The sequence below is a fragment of the Nymphalis io genome, chromosome 13 (assembly GCF_905147045.1).
Source record: "Nymphalis io chromosome 13, ilAglIoxx1.1, whole genome shotgun sequence".
Lineage (NCBI taxonomy): Eukaryota > Metazoa > Arthropoda > Insecta > Lepidoptera > Nymphalidae > Nymphalis > Nymphalis io.
In genome coordinates, this window is record NC_065900.1 from 10,527,152 (window position 1) to 10,550,456 (window position 23,305).

The following is a 23,305-nucleotide window of genomic DNA, read 5'->3' on the forward strand; positions in this document are numbered from 1 at the left end:
GTATTTGTATTTTATTTTAGTAATATTTGTCTTGTATTTTAATTTAATCTGTGACAACAATATCGGTATTATGGTCTAAGTCTGATATAATTACATATTAACCATATTTATACAGTCAGTCATTAATCATATTTATTTACTATAGCGAAATGATTATGCCTCGTTAACAGTAGTCAATTTTGTGATTTGTGAACATTTACAGATATAGAATTTATTAATATATAATAATTCACGTAATTAATTATTTTGAGAACAATATTTTTAAACAATCCCAAAACTCTATAGGTAAGATTTATTTCTACCAACCAATTGTTGATCTTTGCACAATATACTCGAAATTCTTTTAACTGTATACAATAATTTTATTTTAATAATTATTTTTGCATAAACAAGACAAAAATCATTATATAATAATAAATAAAATTAAATTAAACTGTACAAAAATATACCATACAAGTTAATTAGAACTGTCTGACATTCATTACACAATATGAAAGGTTGGAGTCATAAATAACAAGGCAAAGACAGTGCTGAAGGGGTAAATTTAATAAAGGATTTTAATGTTTCACTTAACGCATGATTAATGACATTATAGCAGATAGCTTGCAATAACTTTTAAAACTAATTTGTAAAATGTCATTTTTGAATGCTATTTTCATTCTATCACGTCCCAGAAAATTTTTAACAGTTTTATAAAATTGTTTAACGCCTAGGCGAGTCTTCCCGGTGTGTCGGTCTCGGTATAAACTTGGACAAGACCAAGGTCATGTTCATTAGGCATGTCGTGCCGGGACCGATATACGTCGAGGGGAAACCTCTCGAAGTTGTTAGTGAATATACCTACCTAGGACAGATAATACAAGTCGGTAGGAACAACTTCGAGAAGGAAGCCGATCGAAGAATTCGCTTGGGATGGGCAGCATTTGGCAACCTTCGTCAAGTCCTCCAGTCGTCTATACCGCAATGTTTGAAGACGAAAGTCTTCAACCAATGCGTCTTACCTGCCATGACATACGGAGCCGAAACGTGGACACTAACTGCGGGACTAGTCCACAAATTCAAAGTCGCTCAGCGTGCTATGGAGCGAGCTATGCTCGGAGTATCTTTGAAGGATAAGATCAGAAATGAGATTATCCAGAAAAGAACCGGAGTCACCGACATAGCTTGCAAAATTAGCAGGCTGAAGTGGCAGTGGGCTGATCACGTATGTCGAAGGACCGATGGCCGTTGGAGCAGACGAGTCCTAGAGTGGAGACCGCGAATCGGCAAGCGCAGCGTAGAGCGCCTTCCAGCCAGGTGGACCGACGACCTTAAGAAGGTGGCGGGCACCAACTGGATGCGGAAGGCGGAGGACAGGGAGCTTTGGCGCACCTTGGGAGAGGCCTATGTTAAGCAGTGGACAACGATTGGCTGTTGATTGATTGATTGATTGATTGATTGTTTAACGGTTAACACACCACACCGATCGCGCCCTAAGGTGTGTTATAACTTTACAAAGTTGTGATTTTAAAACCTGCAATTTAAAAAAGTCCAACCAAAAAAACAAACGATAAATTATAAACTTTATCAAACGCAAATTCAGAAAATGTTCTTTTATTTATTGTCACAACGGTAACGCTAAAAAAAGAGGGTAACAATTAAAAATTTAGACTTAGGTATAATTTATGTACCAATTCCGAATTGTATATGCTCACTTTGTACATAATGTGGGAGAGGGACAAAAGTTTCAAACAAACATCTGTTCTGAGATTTGAGTTATACAACTGGAAGTTTCCCCTCGAGAACAACGCAACCAAATATGCTGTCCAACGCAATTTCCTTTGTAATGCCTTTTCATATATGCAAATAGCCAGTTTGCAAACACGTTTGAAAACAATTTAGATTAATATACTTGAAAAGAGTAACTAAATGCATTAAATAAAAAATAATATTTTAATTAGACAATGCATATCCAAATCAATAATTTTAAAAATGTATATATACATATATAATAGTTAGGCGGGCGAACAAATGGACCACCTGATGGTAAGTGGTCACCACCGCCCATAGACTTTGGCATTGAAAGAAATGTTAACCATCGCTTATATCGCCAATGCGTCATCCATCTTGGGAACAAAGATGATATGTCCCTAGTGCCTGTAATAACACTAGCTCACTCACCCTTCAAACCGGAACACAACAATACCAAGTACTGCTGTTTACGGAATGTCTGTTAAGTGGGTGGTACCTACTCATACAAGCTTGCACAAAGCCCTACCACCAGTAAAATTGTAAGTGTTGTACTGTAACAGGTTAGTAAGTGAAATTAATTTCGATTCAAACTATTACCAAACCTAAATTGCTAAACTAATTATTAATTACATTTCACCAAGTTATAGCAACCCATTCAAACTGCTATTACTGTATTGGTATATTGAGGTATTATCTTTTGCCACCGCGTTTCATATCTTGTTTTGTTTTCAACAACCTTAATTCTATAAATCAGCTAATTTAGTAACGTATAGTCGAATTTCTCAGAAGGAATTCTAATCGTGCTATATAATGTACTATGTCACAATCAAATGCATAAATTTGATTGGATAATTAAAAATAGATTAAATTATATATTTTCTTCGAAATATAATTTAGCCGAATTAAATGAATCTCATCTCACTTTGAATCACAGAGCAAATCCATTTGTTTTTACTTTATTATATATATTATTACTTTATTATTTATTATATATATTTTTACTATATTATTCACCCTGACGTTTTATTAAAATAAATACATAGAAATTAAGTAATTACAGAACAAACATGCTGACAATCGATACTTTTGCATTGCAGTTCAATTGATAATGGTATCGCGAAGAGTGCCGGCTGGAATATGAAATATTAAAGTGCAAAAAATATTTCTTAAGATGATAAACGGGGTTTTTAAAGCTAAATAGACACTTATTATTATTATTTTGATTCAAATACAAAATAAACGTTCCTCTCTTTTTCCATTCTTAACTTACCTGAAAAATCCGAAATTTTACAATACTAATACAATACAATTGCTTTAATGTGACCAAGCAGTGTACTCACACACATACATTACATTTTAAAATAACTTAGTTACCTACGATTTTTCTTTCAAATTTAGGAAAAAGTAAATTCATCCAATCTAACATCCGAAATCTGCCAATATTAAATCAAATATAAAAACATTGGTGACTAATTATATTTATGAAGCCATATGAAAACAGAAGTTACTTAAAACTATCATCGCAAATGTATTAATTAGAAAGATTAGAAATCCCCACAACCAATACGTCGTATCCACAAATAATATCGAAGTCTTTGACAGTTTCATGAGCCTTCGTGTGCAGTTACTAAAAATAGAGGACTCGAAAGTGGAACCCTTATAAATTGCCTATTGTGTCTAGAAATTATGTATCTTCATTAAGCGATTGGTATTTTATGTATAATATTGTTTCTTTGAATCTGTCTTTCATAATTATTATCAAAAACATGTTACCTTAAATTAAATACCTATAAAATAAATTTATTAAAAAATAATTATAACATTCATGCTAATATACGATTCTTTATTTTGTGAAACAAAAGGTTACCTTTTATTTAATTTTTATTTTAATCAAACAAAAAATTTATGTAGAGGAATAGCCAAAGAGCAAAAAACATTTTTGCAACCTTGCTACAAATAGCAATAGTGATATATTCTTCAACGAGATAGTAACTGTATGGTAATATTAAAATGATATATAATATCTATAGAAATACATTGCATGATACAGCTCAATGCTTGTCGAATGGAACACAATGACAGCTCCAATAAAGCCGGCAATATCGTTCCGCTTCAGCCCCGGAAACGTTGCAACATGCGAACGCTCCCTAAAACCAAAACGGCAAAGTTATGTCATTTTGAAACAAATTGGGTACATAATTTGATCTGTTCTGCAGTGCAATAATAAAATCTCAATAGGCTTGCTAATTTATCTTTATATATTATAACACAATCCTCACAATTTTAAATAATAACAAACATTTTATCATCAGTACAGTAAATGCTAGAAAATATTTTTTTGAAAAACGAAGTAAATGGCAGTAATATTTTTATCGAATGAAAATTGTACCAGGTACATCTGGCTAATGTCATCAACACGACAAGTTATTTTACGTAAATACAAATATGTTATTTTTGTTTTTTTTTTTAAATAAATAATTTAAAAAGTTATCGATCAAAATGTGTTACTATTATTAAGAGCACATATCCTGTTCAAATAATGCAAGATTTTACTTGATTTAAATGAAGAAAAGACAAAATACTTATAGTCAAATTCTTTGCAGTTACAAGAAATTAAAAGATCAGTCCTTATATTTTAGTTACATTGTTATAGTTTATTTTCAGTTCTGTTCAAAATCAAAATTTTCATTTAGTAAAAAATAACAATTAAATAACAGAGTTAGATAGTTAAAAATTTAAAGTGAGTTAGACTAGACTCGTTAGAGGGTACGGCATGAAGGGTTAGGTCAAGTGCAATGTCATATCGCATTTAAACGAAGAACCGCTTAATGTAATACACTACGAACACAGTAAAAAAGTTATATTTAACTCTTTATGGATCAAACAGTTGTGAATTTTTTTATGAAGTGAAACAGCGGTGAAATGTGATGAAAGTAAATTGTCAAGTTCGAATGAGTACAGCTATTAAATATGTAGCGTTTCAAAACAAAATTGAATTAAGCATGGTGACGCACTGAGACACCAGAGCTGTTGTGGGACGCTCTACTTATGTTTAATAATTTCATTTCACTAATATAGTAGTACTACGTATATGTATATATAAATATGTAATATTTAAAAAAAAATCAAGGCATCAACAAAAACTAGGTTAGATTAATAAAATTACATTCTCGTCTACTATTTGAATGTAACTATTGCCTTAATTAAAAACTTTCGCGCTATCGAGTTTTGGCAACAGATTCCATGGAAACGAAAATGCAGAGATCTATCCGTTTAAGTCATGAATAGGTCTAACATCATTTAAAGGTTAACACCTACATAATAAAAATAATAATTTTATATATTGATGATGAATGAACCGAGATGGCCTAGTGGCGATGATCGTGGGTTCAGACCCGGGCTAGCACCACTGAATTTTCATGTGCTTAATTTGTGTTTATAATTCATCTCGTGCAACGGTGAAGGAAAACATTTCGAGGAAACCTGCATGTGTCTAATTTCATTGAAATTTTGCCACATGTGTATTCTACCAACCCGCATTGGAGCAGCGTGGTGGAATAAGCCTTCTTTTCAAAAGGGAGAGGAAGCCTTAGCCCAGCAGTGGGACATTCACAGGCTGTTACGGTTATATTTATAAAATATAAAAACATCCTTGTTATATCCTTATGTCCTTGCTTATTGATTCACGTTTCATTAGTATTATATATGCTATTATTATAAATGCAAAATTTATGTTTCTGCCGGTTAGTTCTCTCATTCGACGAAAACATAGTAATTAAATTTGACAGAATATAGTTTGACATAGTGATTAGTTTCATATATGTGTGGTTTTATGCGTCAAATAAAGCAAAAAAATAAATAATAATTTTAATAAAATATACTTGCATATTTAGTTAGAATTAGTGTTTATTGAAAAAAATACAGTTCTAAAATCAGAACGAAGCGACAATAGCGCAATGTTTACGGGCCGCCTAGCGATGTGAAAGTCGCAGAATCGATTCTGACCCCTTGGCCTAAAGTCGTCCCCACTGCTAGCGCAAGCTGTACACTTAATTGAACGGGCAAATAGGAATATCAGTAATTCATTATATAACGGGCCTTTAATAATAGCAATTTATTAAATAAAAATCTAACTTCCGCTATTAGAATGGTAAATACTTGAGTGGTTTACACTCATCATTGACAATATATACACAAAACCAGAAACCTTTTATAAATTAAATCATTTGTACAATCAATTAATAGAATATATTTTACATTCAGTATATATTCATTTATTTGTATTTTTTAACAATAATTTAGATATTTACTTTACACTAAATACTGAGTTTCTTTCTATTTCTTCTAGAGATAATCTATATTTCGAACTAATACATTTACATCTTTACTAATATTATAAAGAGGTAAAGTTTGTGAGGTTGTACGGGGTAATATCTGGATCTACTGAACCGATTTTGAAAATTCTTTTACCAACAGAAAGCTACATTATTTGTCTTTAGTATATATATTTACCCGAAAATGAAAAGATTTGTTTGTGATAGTCGAATTTGCAAAGTAAGTCGAAGAAGAAACGGCCGAACGAAAACGTTTCTTACGAACGCTGCTTTAACGATGAGAGATATATGATTAATTTTTAGAGAAAAGTTGTAGAACTTGATAATGCCTACAAAAAAGTTATCGATAGCATGTGTCTATCTTTTATATTTAAGTCACAAAAAGTAGTTTTTTATATTAAAAAATAATTTAATCGTTAGGTAATGTTTATTGGTCATATTATTAACAATTATGAATTCTTATCAATATAAGTAAACTTATTAGTAAGTTAGTAAGTATGTTTAAAACAAAAGACTTTTCCCTTTTATTGCATTTAATTTGGACCAATGGTTAAAGAGATAATACGACATAGATATGGAACCGCGACCGTGTCGTAATCTATTGAGTGATATTTCTATTAGACGGTTTTTTTTCATATAAAACACGTCAATCTATTTAAAAATAAATTGCTTTATTACCAAGGAAATTTTATTTAGACAAAATTCATTTTTTACAGTTTGTTTTTTGGTGGACTAGTTTAAGAGATAATTTAATATATCAAATACGCGAGACAATTTTAATTATGTTCGGCCAATCAGCTAGTTTTATATAATCTTGTAAAATGTCACTTCAAAGCGCTTGCAAGCGGCTTGAATAAAGTATAATATTTTAATTTGATATTACGTGAATAGTCCTAATAAGTCCATTGACAATATTGCACAACTGATGTTAATAAAAAAACAATATAAGCAATAACAAAAGTATGAATGCTGTGAATTCAAAGGAATTTTACAAGTTTTCCCACATGAGCATCATGTTCGTATTACCGGCGGCCATATGAGTACGAACGGGGAAATCATTAAGTTTGCTCGCTCCCTTTGCATTTTTAACGAACTGAAGTGTTGAGGCTTTTTCCGAGTATTTTTTTATAAAAAGCTGATATGACCTCGCGGTTAAAACATGTGAATGTAAACCAAAGTTTGTAGCTTATAGCAGGGCCACTGAAATATACCATTAAATTTTAATTTGCTTATTTATGTATGTTTATAAATAATTTATATCATGCCCGGCGGTGACAGCAAACATGAAAAGAAATCTACCACCAACTATCATTGGATAGATTGGATGTGTTATACGAATAAGTTTTTTCCAAATAGGTGGAAATCGTTTTTATCCAGTATTTTACTTTACTTTTATACATTATGATACCTGTAATCTGTTTTACTCTTAAGTGTTTCATGATATTATTATTATTGGTAGTTATACAGGTTCCATTACCTTATTTATTTCGTAATATTCGACATCTAACAGACTACGATTCCCATCACCCGTAACCGTAACAGCCTGTGAATGTCCCACTGCTGGGCTAAAGGCCTCCTCTCCTCTTTTTGAGGAGAAGGTTTGGAGCTTATTCCACCACGCTGCTCCAATGCGGGTTGGTAGAATTCACATGTGGCAGAATTTCAGTGAAATTAGACACATGCAGGTTTCCTCACGATGTTTTCCTTCACCGTAAAGCACGAGATGAATTATAATCATAAATTAAGCACATGAAAATTCAGTGGTGCTTGCCCGGGTTTGAACCCACGATCATCGGTTAAGATTCACGCGTTCTTACCACAGGACCATCTCGGCAATTGGCCCATCACCAAGGCGTCTAAATCAAGTTGCCAACTGCACCTTAAATATATCTTTCCCCAAATACGTCGAGTTTTCCTGGAAAACTAATCATAACAACCAACTTCGGAAACCAATCCTTGAAATTTAAAACTAACAACGAATATAATTAAAAATCAAATGCAATTTAAAATGAATAAATATATTTATTTTAAAGTTTATGTATGTATAATAATAAAATATTATAGGGCGGCGGGCAATTGGGCCACTTGATAGGAAGTCACCACCGCCCATATATTTTCCATAGATTGGCCAAAAATAGTAAACATTCTTTACATCGCCTATGGACCACCAACCTTGGGAACTAAGATGTTATGTCACTTGTGCACTGAGTGTGCAAGGCACAAGTGTCGTCACTCACTCACTTGCAATATTAATAAGTATTGCTGTTTGGTGATTCAATATGTGATGTTGCGAGCAAGTGAGATGTTGCGGTTATTTCATGTTTTTACAAATAAAAATCAGAATGGTCTTAATTTAAAGGTAAATGCTAAATCTATTATTAAAATAATCCTTAACTAAACAGGACAGAATTGCAGCAATAAGCTTATGTTCCCGACACAATAAGAATCCATTATAAAAAGTGTAATCGCAACTTTAGTATTCTCTGCAGTAAAAGCGCACAGAGCACAATTATGCGAAAAGGACCTAATCCTCTATTCAAAAGAGAAAACTTTGCCTAAGTAATAGTTAAAGGCTTTACATTAATAGGCTATTACGTGGCGTCTAGCTCAGAATATAGAATGAGATCGAATGTCGTTTTTAGATGTTTTTTTTTTCATTTATGAAATTGTTATTTTCTTGTTCCTTGAGATGATAGAGTTCTAATACCTGAATATTGTATTAATAACAAAACTGTTACTATACCATTTATATATTGTGCTCTAAAACTATATATATATATATATATATTCCCAATTTATATTTTACTTAATCCATAATGGTTTAAAAAATTAAACAAATCGAGAGCAACGTGGTAGAATTAGCTTCAAATATTTTCCTCAATATAAAAGGGACTTTTACAAAATACTTATCTTATTAATATGAAAATTGTGGACCAAAAGCTTTATATTGTATTATGTTGTATTTTTATATGTTTCATATATAATGCATTCAGCATAAATAGTCAACTCTGGTGTTGTAATAGCGAGTGTTGGCAAAAGTTCAACTGTTATCATCAACTTTCTGTAGAAGATTTGGAGATCTTAATAATGTCCATAGAAAGGACAATTACAATTATATATATATTATATATATATATTATATATATATATATATATATATATATATATATATATATATATATATATATAATTATATATATATATAATTATATTTGTCATTGATTTTTTTAAAAATATGTGAATCTCAACCAAAAATCGCAAGTTCAAACTTACGTCGCGCTAAGGCACCGCTGAATTTTCATGCGCCAAATTTCTGTTTATTATATATAATATATACATATGTTTTCACTTGTGCTCAGCGAAACTTTGTGAGGATCATCTTCGTGTGTCGAATATTCTAACAAGTTGATTCAGTAACCCGCGTTTACAAAGCAGAGGGAAGCCTTTTGCCCAGTAATAATACATTAATGCACTGTAACTTTACTTTAGTACTAAAGTAAATAAATCTATAATAATCTGTCATCATAAATCAACCTTGACATCAGATTTAATCTAAAGTAAGCTCGCGATATATTTACGTAAGTCGGCTTACAATTTGCTGTAGTATTCGGGGTCAAGGCGGTTACAGCGAGCTTTTCTGTATTTTATTTTAAATGAGAGTAAATTTAAAGAAAAAAAAAACTTACATAAGATAAAAAATCATGATAGAAATAGTTTTTTTATAAAATCAATATAATACATACATAGTGTTGTTAAATAAAAATAACTTATCGTTAAACGAAAATTTAGCTTAGTAAGAGATGAGTTCAACCGTGAAATCGTTTTCCACCCGATGTTGAATTTTTTACAGCGATATTTTCCAGAAGCCGCCCCTAACGACGTTCGCAGTTCACTTCCGAAATGTCTCTCACACTATTTTTTTATAAAGAAAATATTTTGAATTAACCTTTTTTTCTTGTTTTATTTATAGTTACTTGTACATTTCGCCTCTGGGCGTCTGTTTGTATGGAAGCTGACGTTTTTTGTCTTTTCCTATTTTTTTTATTTATCTCTTACTACTTAAAAAAAGATACCATTTACTTTTATTGATTCTAGAACTTTATTTGCTTGAATTTTTAATAAGTAATTGTTTGTGTTTTTTAATATCTTTATTCAATATTTTACATCGCTAGCTCAATTTATATTTGCAAAGAAAATTGTACCCACCTTTACGAGCGAATTAGTAATAATAATAATTTTTTTATATATATACAAAATTACAAAAATAATAATAAAATAGACACTATTATCTACTACTTAAATAATTAACTGGTCCAGCTGAAACTTTACAACAGCGGTTTATAAATATACAGTCTAGTCTGTTAGCAATCATATTTAAAATTTTGTTGGAGCTGGCCCGCACCCTGTGAACCAAGGATGCACATCTTTTTCTTTTCGAATGAAGGTGGCTCATTTAAGCGATGTGCTAAAACGCTTACAAATATTAAAAATACAATGTATAACACTTATTTACCCACGAATTTTAAATATAAATGTTTGATTTAACAAATAAAATCTGACTGTAAAGAGTAACAAAGATCCATGTATCCCTATAAGCTTTCGTGTTTATAATATTTGATCGCTATCGAATATTCTGTTCATCTTTTAAGATTTAGGTAAAGCAAAGAAACAACCATTTTGTTAAAGTTTACGTGAAAAAAATAGATATTTTTTATTATCTGCTTAAAAAATTATGAAAATTGAATTATTTAAAAAATAACAAACATAATAAATTCAAAGCTTGAAAGAAGTATTTTATTAAAACCAAAACAAATTTAAAAATAAAGATTTTTTAACTAGGACTTCAATACCTTTAAATAAACAAACTGATAAAACGTAACTGTTTTAGCCTCATTTCTATATTATATTTATTATTTCACGTTTCAAGTCGTTGAAGTCTTATCGTCTCCAAGCCCAAACATACTCGTATACACGTACACGATTTTTTACCTTAACGTATCACAACGGTCAAGATGTAAAAGCTTAACTTCAGCGCTTTCAATGCAAACCGTCCTTTATAAATGGGTCACCTCGTTTAGCTGCTGCATTATCTGTCACTTCTCTTTCACTTTTGTAATCACTGTTGGTAATACAGCGGCTTTAATTTAAATTTTTAAATTCATAATAGGAAATAAAACAGAACTGGAACAGAGTTGTACTTATACAATTCTATATCGTCTTGTAGCTTTCCTTGTAAAAACACGACACTTTTTTTCAGAAAGTTTTAATTGATACTTTTCACTATCAAAGTAAGATGAATAGACACCGCATTACTTATAAGAATAGACTGCCTCGTTGGTCTAGTGGCTTGATGTAAGGCCGCAGACTCGGGTTCAATTCTCAGGTCGGGCAAATAAAAAGTTATTGGAATTCTCAGTAGCATAGTAGTCTGGAAGTTTGAATTGTAGGCACTACCGTGCCTCGGAAAGCACGTAAAGCCGTTGATCCTGCGCCTAAACTCTTTCCATTCGTGTTGGACTGCCGTCCCATCGGATTATGAGGGTGTGGGAAGAGAGAGTGCACCTGTGTTTGCGCACACATTTGTCCACAATAATATGTCCTTCGTAGTTGGCTAATCTCTCTCGAGATTGGCCGCCGTGGCCGAAATCGGTGTGGAGGATATTATTATTACTTATAAGAATCACCCAGTATTAACGTGAAACTTGGATTTTCATATAAGCTTACTACATACATACATGACAAATAATAATTTAATTAGCTAACTATGTACATATCAACTGTAACAAAATAATGTTTGTATATTTAAATAATTAGGTAGTGGAAGTACTGAACTGCTCGTGCACGCATGTAACGATGAAGTGATGTCTGCATCGCCGTCGCGTCTATATCCGCCAGAAAGTCTAAGGGTTGAAAGCGATTGTGAACGGTTCCCGAATATAAAATATCCCTGCTTTATAAAAAATACGTGGTAACTGGCTGGTCATAAGATTGATTCGCGTATATACCAAATATTTGAAGAGCTATAAAAGTACAGACAGTAAATGTCCCACTGCTGGGCTTACTATTCGTTGCTTAAATGTAGGTTGGTTCCTTCACCGCCAAGCATGAGATAAATTATAAACGCAAATTAAGCACATAAAAAGAATCTTCTAACCACTGGGCCATCGTGGCTCGTGATTTTTTTAAAGTTATCTTAAATGCGGCCACACACAGTGGGTAATTATTATTTATTAATATTCTATAACCAATATTTATATTTACGAGCTTAGTCACATAAAGTATTCTGTGAAATGTCTGCAGCGTCATTGCATTTCCGATACTGACAATACAAGCGGGACACCAGGTAGAATGACATAATTTATAATAAAAATCCTCATTCGTAATGCACTGTTTATACGATACCAATTTATTTTTCAATACCAAAATATGTGAATAAATAATAATAAATGTTTTATAAAGAAACAAATTCTCCCCTTAGTACTTGTTTTTGACTTCCTGCAAGTTTGGCGATATCAGATGATGATTTTTGAAGATATCAGATAAAAACATGCTTGTATGGCGGGGAGCTTTACTGGCATGCACCGCGTAGATACGATATAAACGTTTTTTGTAGGCCCGTTTCTACGCAAAGCCGCAGCGGGTAGCTAGCTTACATATAAAAAATAACAATATCTGGAACATTATTTACACACGGCCATCTGATCCCAAGCTAAGCAGAGCTTGTACTATGGAAACCAGAAAATGTGTAGTCGTATATGCGAAGCGGAAATAAATGTCAAGCGTTAATAAGATGCTGTGTCAAAATACTCATCTGAGGAGAAGAGCTCTCATCTACACAATTCGATACATTGTTCTGCATTTCCATCTAACATCGAATTAAAAAAGGTAAAAAAACTGCTTTTTTTTGCTCAATTGTGAGTAGCTAAAATAGTGGTTTTAATGAATATTAAATAAGATATTCATTTTTTAAATCAAATTGCTAGTAAATAGCAATACAGTAGTCAGTAGCTATTTTTTAGTTTTGATTTATTTACATACACTTATTTTATTCCTCAATGTAAATAATTCTCCAGAAATTTGCTTAATTTTTCGACTTTCTTTCAATTTGTCAATACAAGCATTTTTTTTAAATCAAATATATATACTAGTCTATGGACGGTGGTGATAACTTACCATCAGGTGGTCCATTTGCCCGTTCGCTTACGTATATTATAAAAAAGGTGTACAGTATATGTCGGAAAAATATTATCTTAATCTATATTTACATAAATAACTTTAATTAATTAACAATTATTTTTATGCTTATTTAAAAAATTTATATTTTAGTATATTTATTTAAGCACATTTATGTAACTGTGATATTTTATCGTACAAAAGAGCGCTGTTAAAGCAAGCTTAATTTCAGATTTCACTCGCCCATCCCTTACAGTCCCCTCTCGGTGCGCCATCTCATTTATATACTTTTTCTATCTACAACGACCGACATGTTTTTTTTTCGTGTTGCACGTATTTTATAAAATTTTCTGAAGAAGTGTAGTCCTATTAAATATCGTATAATAATAATGAATACAAAGCGCTATCCGTTTTTTTACGTAGTTTTCTCGTTTCAACACTGATGTCCTTTTTTGTATCTCTAATAACGCGTATGTAAAAATTCTTGATGATTGGTTCAGTAGTTAAGTAAAACCGAAACAAACAAATAAACTAAAAATCTCTCGCTATTAATGTTAATAAGGATTAGGATTATATTAAGTGAAAATATCACTGAATATAAGTTAACTGAATTCATCTAGTTTGTAACACAATAACAAGGTTTATTATTCGAATCGATGAACATTGTGGCTCATAAAAATTAAGGCGTCATAAAATATGAGAAATGTTTTCATATCGGAAATGTCAAGTCATCACATTCATTAAAAGTAATATATTCGTGATTAAACTGTTATTTGCAAACGATGCAAGCCCCAACGCTTTATTCCGTTATGTAATACGCTAATTTATTAAAGCGAATTATGTGGAACGGCTTTGGTTTGTCGGCTTAGAACAGAATAATTGAAAGTGCCGTCTAGCATACATAACTGGACCAATCGGGTCGTAGAATTTAGAATGTTTATCTCATAATAATACCAAGCCATACTTGAAGTCAAAACATTCCCAATATAAATTTAAAAAAAATTATACCAAAAATAAAATATGCAATTATGGTAACATGCGTGTTTGGTATATTGTATATGTTATTTATTCTACTAGCTAAATAACAATACTTTGTATGGCTATGTTCCGGTTTGAACGGTGAGTGAAACAGTGTAATTACACATGGTACAAGAGTCATATCTTAGAGCTCGATCTTAGCGGCAGATTAAGGGTGTTAGAAGTGATTTAAGCTTACAGTTGTAGTGTCTATATGCGAAGGTATCCATTGACTTTTATATTTGATGCTCGTCTGTCTTTCCAGTTGGTATTATATACCGATTGCCTCATTGATCTAGTGCAGCGGTACTCAACCTGCGGCCGGGCTGGGTACTAAATCCTGGGTCGGGCCAATAAAGAGTTATTTTCGAAAGCTTCTGTCGAAAATTCTCAGTAGCAGCCCGGTGTCTAGAAGAGTGCACCTGTGTTTGCGCACACACTTGTGCACTATAATATGGAATGCGCAGTTGGCTAATCTCTCTTGAGATTGGCCGCCGTGGACGGGATGAAATGGGTCCGGAGAACATTATTATCATTATTTTTACCTAAAAAACCTAAAGTTACGGTTACGATCAGAATATATTGTTTTAATATAGTTTAATGTTTCATCGTTAGTCGTCAATTGTTAGTCATAATAAGCACAACCTTATACCGCATATAAGGATAATGACAGAAACAAACATTTACATGGAATCGGTCAAAAGATATTGAAATTATAAAAGTATTAGGAAAAAAAATTATATTTATACAATTTTGACCTTATACTATTTATACGGTGAAAGTCGGTGAAAGTGGTCTGTCCCATTTTGCGGATTTTAACAAATGCCGAACCTATCTTCAGCGAACTAACAATAGCGTTAACCTTTGAGGTTTAGCCCGTCAAGGCCGTACTGGCTGCGCCCATCACTATTCAACAATTTTCTCCAGAAAGCTATCAATAACGTGGCATAAAATATATGAAGCTATTATTCGGGACACACAGTGGGTGTGTTGACACGGCAGCATTTGATATTGAATAGACTTGTTCGTATATATTCGTCTGTTATAATATCAAATACAATAGTTTTAATTAACAAAACAAACAATGTACAAATACTAATTATATTTTACAGTTAGGTATATATTTCGCTATGTTTGACTAAAAACCAAGTCCTGTTAATATGTATATATTATATATAAGTATCGAAGTTATGATTAAGGGAAAAGTTAATATTCTTAGCTACTTAGTTACTTTTAAATAAATTAACTATTTTTATATCCATTGTTGAAACTTTTGCAGTTGTTAAATGCTATGTTAAATGTCATAGTCATTAAAAATATATAACACACAGGCGTAAAACGGAAAAGTAAGAAAACAATGGAATATTATTATTTTAGTGAATAAATGCAAAATGTTTTAAAGCGAAATAAATATAATAAACTCTTTTAGTAATATATCGGCTGCCACTAGCGCAATAAAAACATATACTACGTAGGCTTCAATATTTTAAACCTATGAATGAAAACCCACTCAACTGGGTAGCAAGCATTGGCTTGTAATCGACATGTTCCGAGTTAATTGGTAAATGGTTCCGTATGATCCTTATATCTTCGAACATACGTATATATGTATACTTAATCTATTTCAAGTCCATTCGACTAATCCGAACAGCCAATCTTTATAAAAGGATTTAATTCATACATATGTACGTATATTCCACTTTTTATGAAAAAGATTTCTAATTTGTAGAATGAAATAACATTTTTACGCGTTACGACCGATAGTAATATTATATATTATAGATACTCCAGCTAGATGGAATGACGATATACGCAAGGTGGCTGGCAGTGGTTGGAGATTGAGAGCTGAAGATCGAGCTCAGTGGCGTACCATTGGAGAGACCTATGTCCAGCAGTGGACGAGAAAAGGCTGATGATGATGATGATGCGTCCGATAGCGTCGTAACTTCGCCATATTTTTCAAAGCGACACGTCGGTTTAATCATAAAATTTAAATGAAATCTTAATAGTTATTTGGTGTGATAAAAATAACGATACATTTTCAATTTCAATCAATCGAATCTTTAATGTGGATATTGAATATTAAAAGTGTACATCGACAGACTTTAAATAAAATTTTCGTAAAATCCCCTATTATAAAAGGTTCAAAAAATTCAAATCTAAATACATTTAATTAATTCAATGTATTGATAAAAACAGTCACTTAGCACATCTGTATATAAGTATATACAAATAAAATCATAGATTTGAAGGTCTAGTGACCAGCTTATTAAACCGAGATCCCAAGGTCCTAGTTCAAACAAAAGTTTTAGATTAGGGTTTATTTTAAAAAAAATCTCACTACTAGCCTCACATATAAAAGTTGGAAGTGTGTTTCACGGGAGTGCTATACCTTCTGCCTCGTGCTTAAAACTTTTTTCATATGTTCAAAAGTATTAGAAAGAAAATATTTTTAAAAAAAATCTTTACATTCAAATATAATTTTTCGATGTAATCGTATAAGGCTTTCATAAAAACTATTTTTTTAAACAATATTTCGACATAAAATTATTATGTTAAGGATACAGGTTACTTTACCTCATATGACTGTATTCCATGATACGAAATATATATACAAAAAGCTAGTATAAAAGATCCAATTTTCTGTTTGTAAGCTTGGAAAAGATAATTTAATGATAGAACCTCATGTAAGGCCCTGAATACATTTATATTATTATATCCATAAATCCGACTAGTACTTCGAAGTTTGTATGCAAAAATAAGCTTGACGATATTTACGATTTCATCGAACTTCCAGTTCCAACCCAGATCCAAGTTACATTTAAAGGACGTTTCTTAAGGCACATATATTTCAATATACATTTCTAGTAAGAGTGTTGATTTTTAATGTTACTAAGACATATTTTATTAATCGTTACAGAACAGGTGCAGAAGTTTCAATGTTCATTACATTACATTTTAATATTGAATAATAGTCTACGTTGTTTAAATTCGGTAGTATCTTTAGTCATCTTGTAAAATGAGTGAGCTATGAGACATATCGAGGCAATTATAAAAACAGCTTCACGGAAACTCGGAGTTCTGAACAAGGTGCGGCGTTTTTTCACGCCACAACAACTGTGCCTGTTATACAAAACACAGGTACGGTCTTGCGTTGAATATTGCTCGCACCTTTGGGATGGCTCCGCTAAGTACCTACTGGAGGCCTTGGACCGGTTGCAGCGACGTGCAGTACGCATTATTGGCGACGTAAAGGTCACAAACACCATTGAACCTTTACAATTGCGTCGTGAGATAGCAGCACTGAGCGCTTTCTATCGACTGTATCACGGCGAGTGCTCTGAGGAATTATTCTCTCTAATTCCTGCTTCCCCCTTCCTTCTTAAGTCCACGCGAGCTGGTTCTCTATGTCACCGCCTAACTGTGACATCAATTCCATCGCGCACAAAGAAATTTGGCAACTCCTTTCTTTGTCGCACTACCAAAAAATGGAATTCCTTACCAGCTCACGTGTTCCCCTCCTCTTACAACCCGGGCGTGATGAACCCTTCAAACGAGGCGTGAAGAGGCATCTTGCGGGCCAGCAAGGCGGAGACGGCTAGTACAGAACATTCTTCCCGACTGTACTGGCCGTCGTCTCGTTTGGACTCTACTAGCACTTACCATCAGGTGGAGTAGAATCATTTGCCATCCCGGCGCATATAAAAAAAAAGCTTGGTAATATTTGTGCATTGGAAGTAATTAATACAATTTCGAATTGATATATAATAAGAGTGAAATAATATAGACTCATGGACAGACTTGCGAAATAATGTTGGTAAATAATATATTATACGTAAGTACGTTAACAGGATTACTTTTAGGCGGTTCTCTTACGTGCAGTTTCTCGGATTATACCCAACCAAAATTTATTAAAGTAAAACCCAATTATGTCGGGTTACAACGTCACAAGGAATATAATATATTACAATATTAATTTGCATAATTTATTACGATCACGGGATATTTGGTAACTAATGATTTTTTTTTTTTATCATAAGTGTAAGCCTCTGGATATTGCTTTCTTCTTCGACTAGTTTCTTATTTTGGTTAATTTGTTAAAATATTAAACTAAAAGAATTCACGTAACTTTATTCAGTTCAAAATATTAGTAGGAGGATTTTATTCAGAACTAAAACACATATGTAAATGGTTTAAAAGAATTAAGTAAAAAAATATATTCATAATTATGAAAATATATTATACTTAAATTTAGTTTATTTTACATAAGAACAGGTTTAAATATAGACATTTCTTGTTGTATAATAATATTCCGATAGTTCGCTTGATGCTACGTTGGCGGTAGTCTTTGAACTACTAAGCGATTAAAACATAATCACTGTGAAAAGCCTTTCTGATTGATATTAATAAAGGCTCTTTTTTCGCTACCTCTCTGATCTTATATAAAGTTTAATTAAGTAATGAAACGCAATTAAATCGCTTGTATTCAATCCGCCGGCGTCGTTTTGACACATGTCAATATGATTTAAATTTAATATTATATGCATATCTAAATTCAAGTTTTCATTAGAAGTAAAATTTGTTTTTTTTTTATTTTTATGTTTTTTTTAAATAAGACTGGCAAATAGGCCACCTGGTGGTACGTGTTCACCACCGCCTTTAGACATTGGCATTGTAAGTTAATATTACCCATCAAATGCGCCACCGACCATGGGAACTAAGCGTTGTCCTTTGTGCCTGTTGTTTACACTGCCCTTAAATACTGGAACACAACAATACTGAGTATTGCGGTAAAATGTATTATGAGTGGGTGATACCTACCAGGTAGTTGTACGAAGCCCTACCACCAAGTAAATATATATGAGCAAGGTACGCTTATTTAAAAGATACACGTAGCGCGCTAATATTACTGAAACGTAGGGACCCAACAAAATATAAATACAGTCTGTATTCAAACTCAAATACCGTCTATATATGTCAATAAACCCTTGATGTGGAATATTTATATTTTGTTCTGAAAGGTTTTTCTTAACAAGTGCTATAAATGTATTGCTCAACCTTTCTTACTAAAAAACTTACTTTTCTTTAAACTTAATGAGATATTTTGCTATCCCATAAAGAAACATAGCAGCTGCTTGTAATTGAACATTAATTCTACATAATCCGATGGTTTGCTCGTGCTATTAGCGTTTAAACGCCACGAAGAGTTTAAATACAAGCTACGTTCCAACTTTCCGTAATAACGCAGCTCGTAGCAAATACTAACATAAGAGTACCAAACATACATACGACTGTAAAATATGCATAATACGTTTTAACTTAAGTTAATAAACTTCAAAACGTTAATGCACTTTAAGTAAGGCTTAGCTCTTAACGTTTTAATATGGCGTGTGTGATTTTTATAGTATGTATTTTGTGATCTAAGTGCATTAATGGTTTTTTTTCGCAAAGTGCCTCGCAAAATACATTAGTACTTGCATGCTATGTTCGTTTTATTCGATTAGGTTGCTTCGGAATGCTCGATAACGCTTGTGAACGCAAATTACTGTAGTAGACGTACATGCAAATGTCTAAGATGGCCCAGTGAATAGCACAAGTAGATCTAGACCGAAGGTCACAGGCTCCAAAACTAGCAACACAGACTTTTCTAATACGAAATATTAATACTTGTAGCCCATCTCGCGCTTGTCAGTGAAAGAAAGTACCGTGAGGAAATCTGTGTGTGTCGGATAAATGATACCACATGTATAACTCCCAACAACTTAAAGCTTATTCAAACAATCAGCTTGAATCCTTCAGAGGAAGGGTGAACCCATCAAATCCGTGCAATAGCCGCTGACTTATAACGTGTTTATGTTTATAATACATCTCGCGCGACATTGAACGAAAACATCGAGATAAGACATCGATATTGCAACCAACCAATCGATATTGTCAACCGCGAGTATATTCAACTGTGTGCAATATGCTCCAACAATTTTCTTTAAAAATTTTGACGGCTTTAGCTTAGTCGTGGGACATGTAGACTGTTGTCTACCTATCCGTCTGCTAGAATTTTAAGATTAATTAATCTTTACATCTTATCAAATAAAAATTGTTATACGACCAAATTTAAATGACTATATCGTTGTACACTCAAATATTAATGTTACAAGTCCATCGGAGGTATTTTTATAATATTTAACTCAATAATGAAGTTAAGCTGGGTAATAAATCTTTATAACTAGAATAATTTAAGGTTACGCGTAAAATTTAAAAAATAGTTTTTATCGAATTAAAACCTATTTATTGAAAAAGACTATCAACAACTAACGCGGAGCAGTAAATTAAACGTGAGTGAAACCACAAAAGAAGCATTTCCCTGGTCGTAAAGTTTTGTGCGAGCCCAATTAAGTAGGAAGCTATCTAAGTAAAGTTGGTGTGAGTTATTCTGCTAATGCCATCAATACTTTGTATTTGATTTTGAAGTGTGGTTGAAAAGTTACAAGCACAACCACTTTGAACGCATGCATGGCTGCATTGACGGTTTAGCGATTTGTTACTTATGTATATTATAAGGATAGTAGGATATGTCTATCTACTATAAATAGAGCATAAATCACAATAATGTATTCATAACTAAAAACAATGAAACAATTACTTCTTTTTACTAGGAATGTATGTATACACGAATGAGGTAATTCATCACATTGTGGGACCAGTCACGTAACACTGATAGAGGTATTCCGTTTTTATTATTTCTGCTAGTAAAATATGTGATTCATGTTGAAATATTAAATATAAAATCGACGATAAACCCCTTACAATTATTATGGTGATTTTAGGAATTTGGTATTTACCATACCATTTGCTTATTTTTTTATAATAGTTTTATTTATTCCTACGGCGGCTCCTAATGACTATACAAACTGTGCTTGATGTATTCGATTCGACGTAGGTCAGCGGTGTTTGTATGTGACAGCTCCAAAGCCGCCCATTTACCAACCGACATACGCCATTAATTCATCAAATTAAATAACCACTAGACATATTGTCAGTAACATGTACAGTACAGTATTAAGTATTCTACTTCAAAGGTTATACGAACGCTATTTTTACTGAATGAAGACTGTATTTTTAGAGTGTGTGGAAACACTCTAAAATATTATTACTATTAATCCCATCGTCACGACTTTCCACAAGAATATAATTTTATATTAAGCTGTGATATTTTTTTTATAAATTCTACAAAACTGCCTATTTTCGATACTACACCACCACCATTATACTCTTATTTTTATTTTCCTTGTCAACGATATGAATTAATAATGTGATGCTAAAAACTATGTGACCAAACTTTATTAAACGGTGCAGCAGAAAGAACACTTATAATTTAATTATAATTCCCCACGTAGACCAAATACCTTGAACTACCGGAAATTAGACAGCCAGGCAATATATTCTAGTCATATATTATATCTAATCTGAGAGAATCAGATTTTTTGATAAATAGCGATCAAAGTTTGTTGTTACGAAATGATAATTTGTAAATATTATTTTTAATAATTACTTATTACTCATTAGCAAAGAGGATTACATAGAAGTAAGTCGCAAAGTTGAAATATTGAATGTTGAAAAATATATTTAGCCTAGGATTTGTGTTTGTAACTACTTTTGGCTCACGAATATATAATATATCCTATAAGATAATAAACAATAATAAATGCGTGTTGATTGCTTAATTTTTCTATCAAACAGTATTGGAGCAATGGGTTGCAAGTAAACATTAATCTCAAGGCGATAGGTCTTATCCTAGCAGTTATATACAGGCCTTTACCCCTCGAACCTTAATCCGTAGTCTTAATGAGTATAAGTACGCTAATGCGTACTTTTCTTTACAAAATTATTATAATTTTATTTATAATCAATGACTAAAATGTAAGCATCGCTTATATGAGAAAAATTTTTTATTTTAAACTTGCATTGAAAAATTGGTAATGCTTAAAACCAAGAAAGCGAAATTGTGAGTTTTAACTAGTATACATTTAAAGCGAGTTTTACTAACTAGCACTTGTTAGCAGTTGTTAGCAGCAAAAATGATGTTCGTTTTCGCTTGAATGTAGCCACTCGATGATTGTCCTATTTCCCGGAGTGTGAACACGAAGCGCAACCATTTATAAGAGAACGACGCCAACTGTTACCAGATAACATTCACTAATTAAAAACTTTTTCAAGTTTCATCGTAGACACATTCTGATAAAACTATCTTTTTACAATTCAAACTTGGATATACTTCGACTTAAAATATATTATGACTGATTGTCGATACAGTCATTGTTTCTGCAGCAAAGATTGCTTTCTCTATATTTAATTGTAAACACTGTATTTATATTTAGCGTAACCGATAGACAGGATCCTAGAGGAAGCCGTTAATAATTTTTGTTACTTTTAATTTATGAAAGAGTTAGCCATAACATCTTTGTTCTCAAAGTTGTCGGAGCATTGGCTAAATAAGGGATGGTAAATATTTCTTACAGGGCCAATATCAATGGGCGGGCCAACCCTTAAATAATAAGAAGAAAAATAGAATGTATTATTGTCACACTCTTAATACATATTTAATATTATAAATGCATCCGGCATAGACCCTACTCATATATATAGCCGTCTGGCTTACTGTGAAATATACACATAGATATTATCTTCACATAGACTAGCAGGTGACCGCGTCTTCGTCCGCGTGAAAATGGGTTTGTTACCCACCCCTGTTTGACGAATCGGAAACTTGAGAGCTCGTTATATCATAAATAATTGAATATTAACAAAATAATTACATTTTATTTTTAATGACTACCTAACTATATCATGATCCTTATTACCCTGTAACTTTACTACTTTTATCAATTTTTTCATTTCTAATATTTTATCTTACAGCACAGGTAGTTAATTTTTTACTTTGAATTGCAGGTAATCTTCATCAGATTCATCCATTCTAATGATATTTTACTAAACATTTTTTAATACATTCAACCGTTAATTTTATCGTCCGGTATATATTTCATAATGAGCCG

At 32.2% G+C, this 23,305-nt stretch overlaps 1 protein-coding gene across 2 annotated transcripts in view; it reads left to right on the forward strand.

Annotated features, from left to right (window-relative positions):
* Nucleotides 1–23,305, forward strand: part of LOC126772704 (progestin and adipoQ receptor family member 4) — a 104,466-nt gene that overhangs the window by 70,096 nt on the left and 11,065 nt on the right. The gene's annotated exons all lie outside the window — the stretch shown is intronic.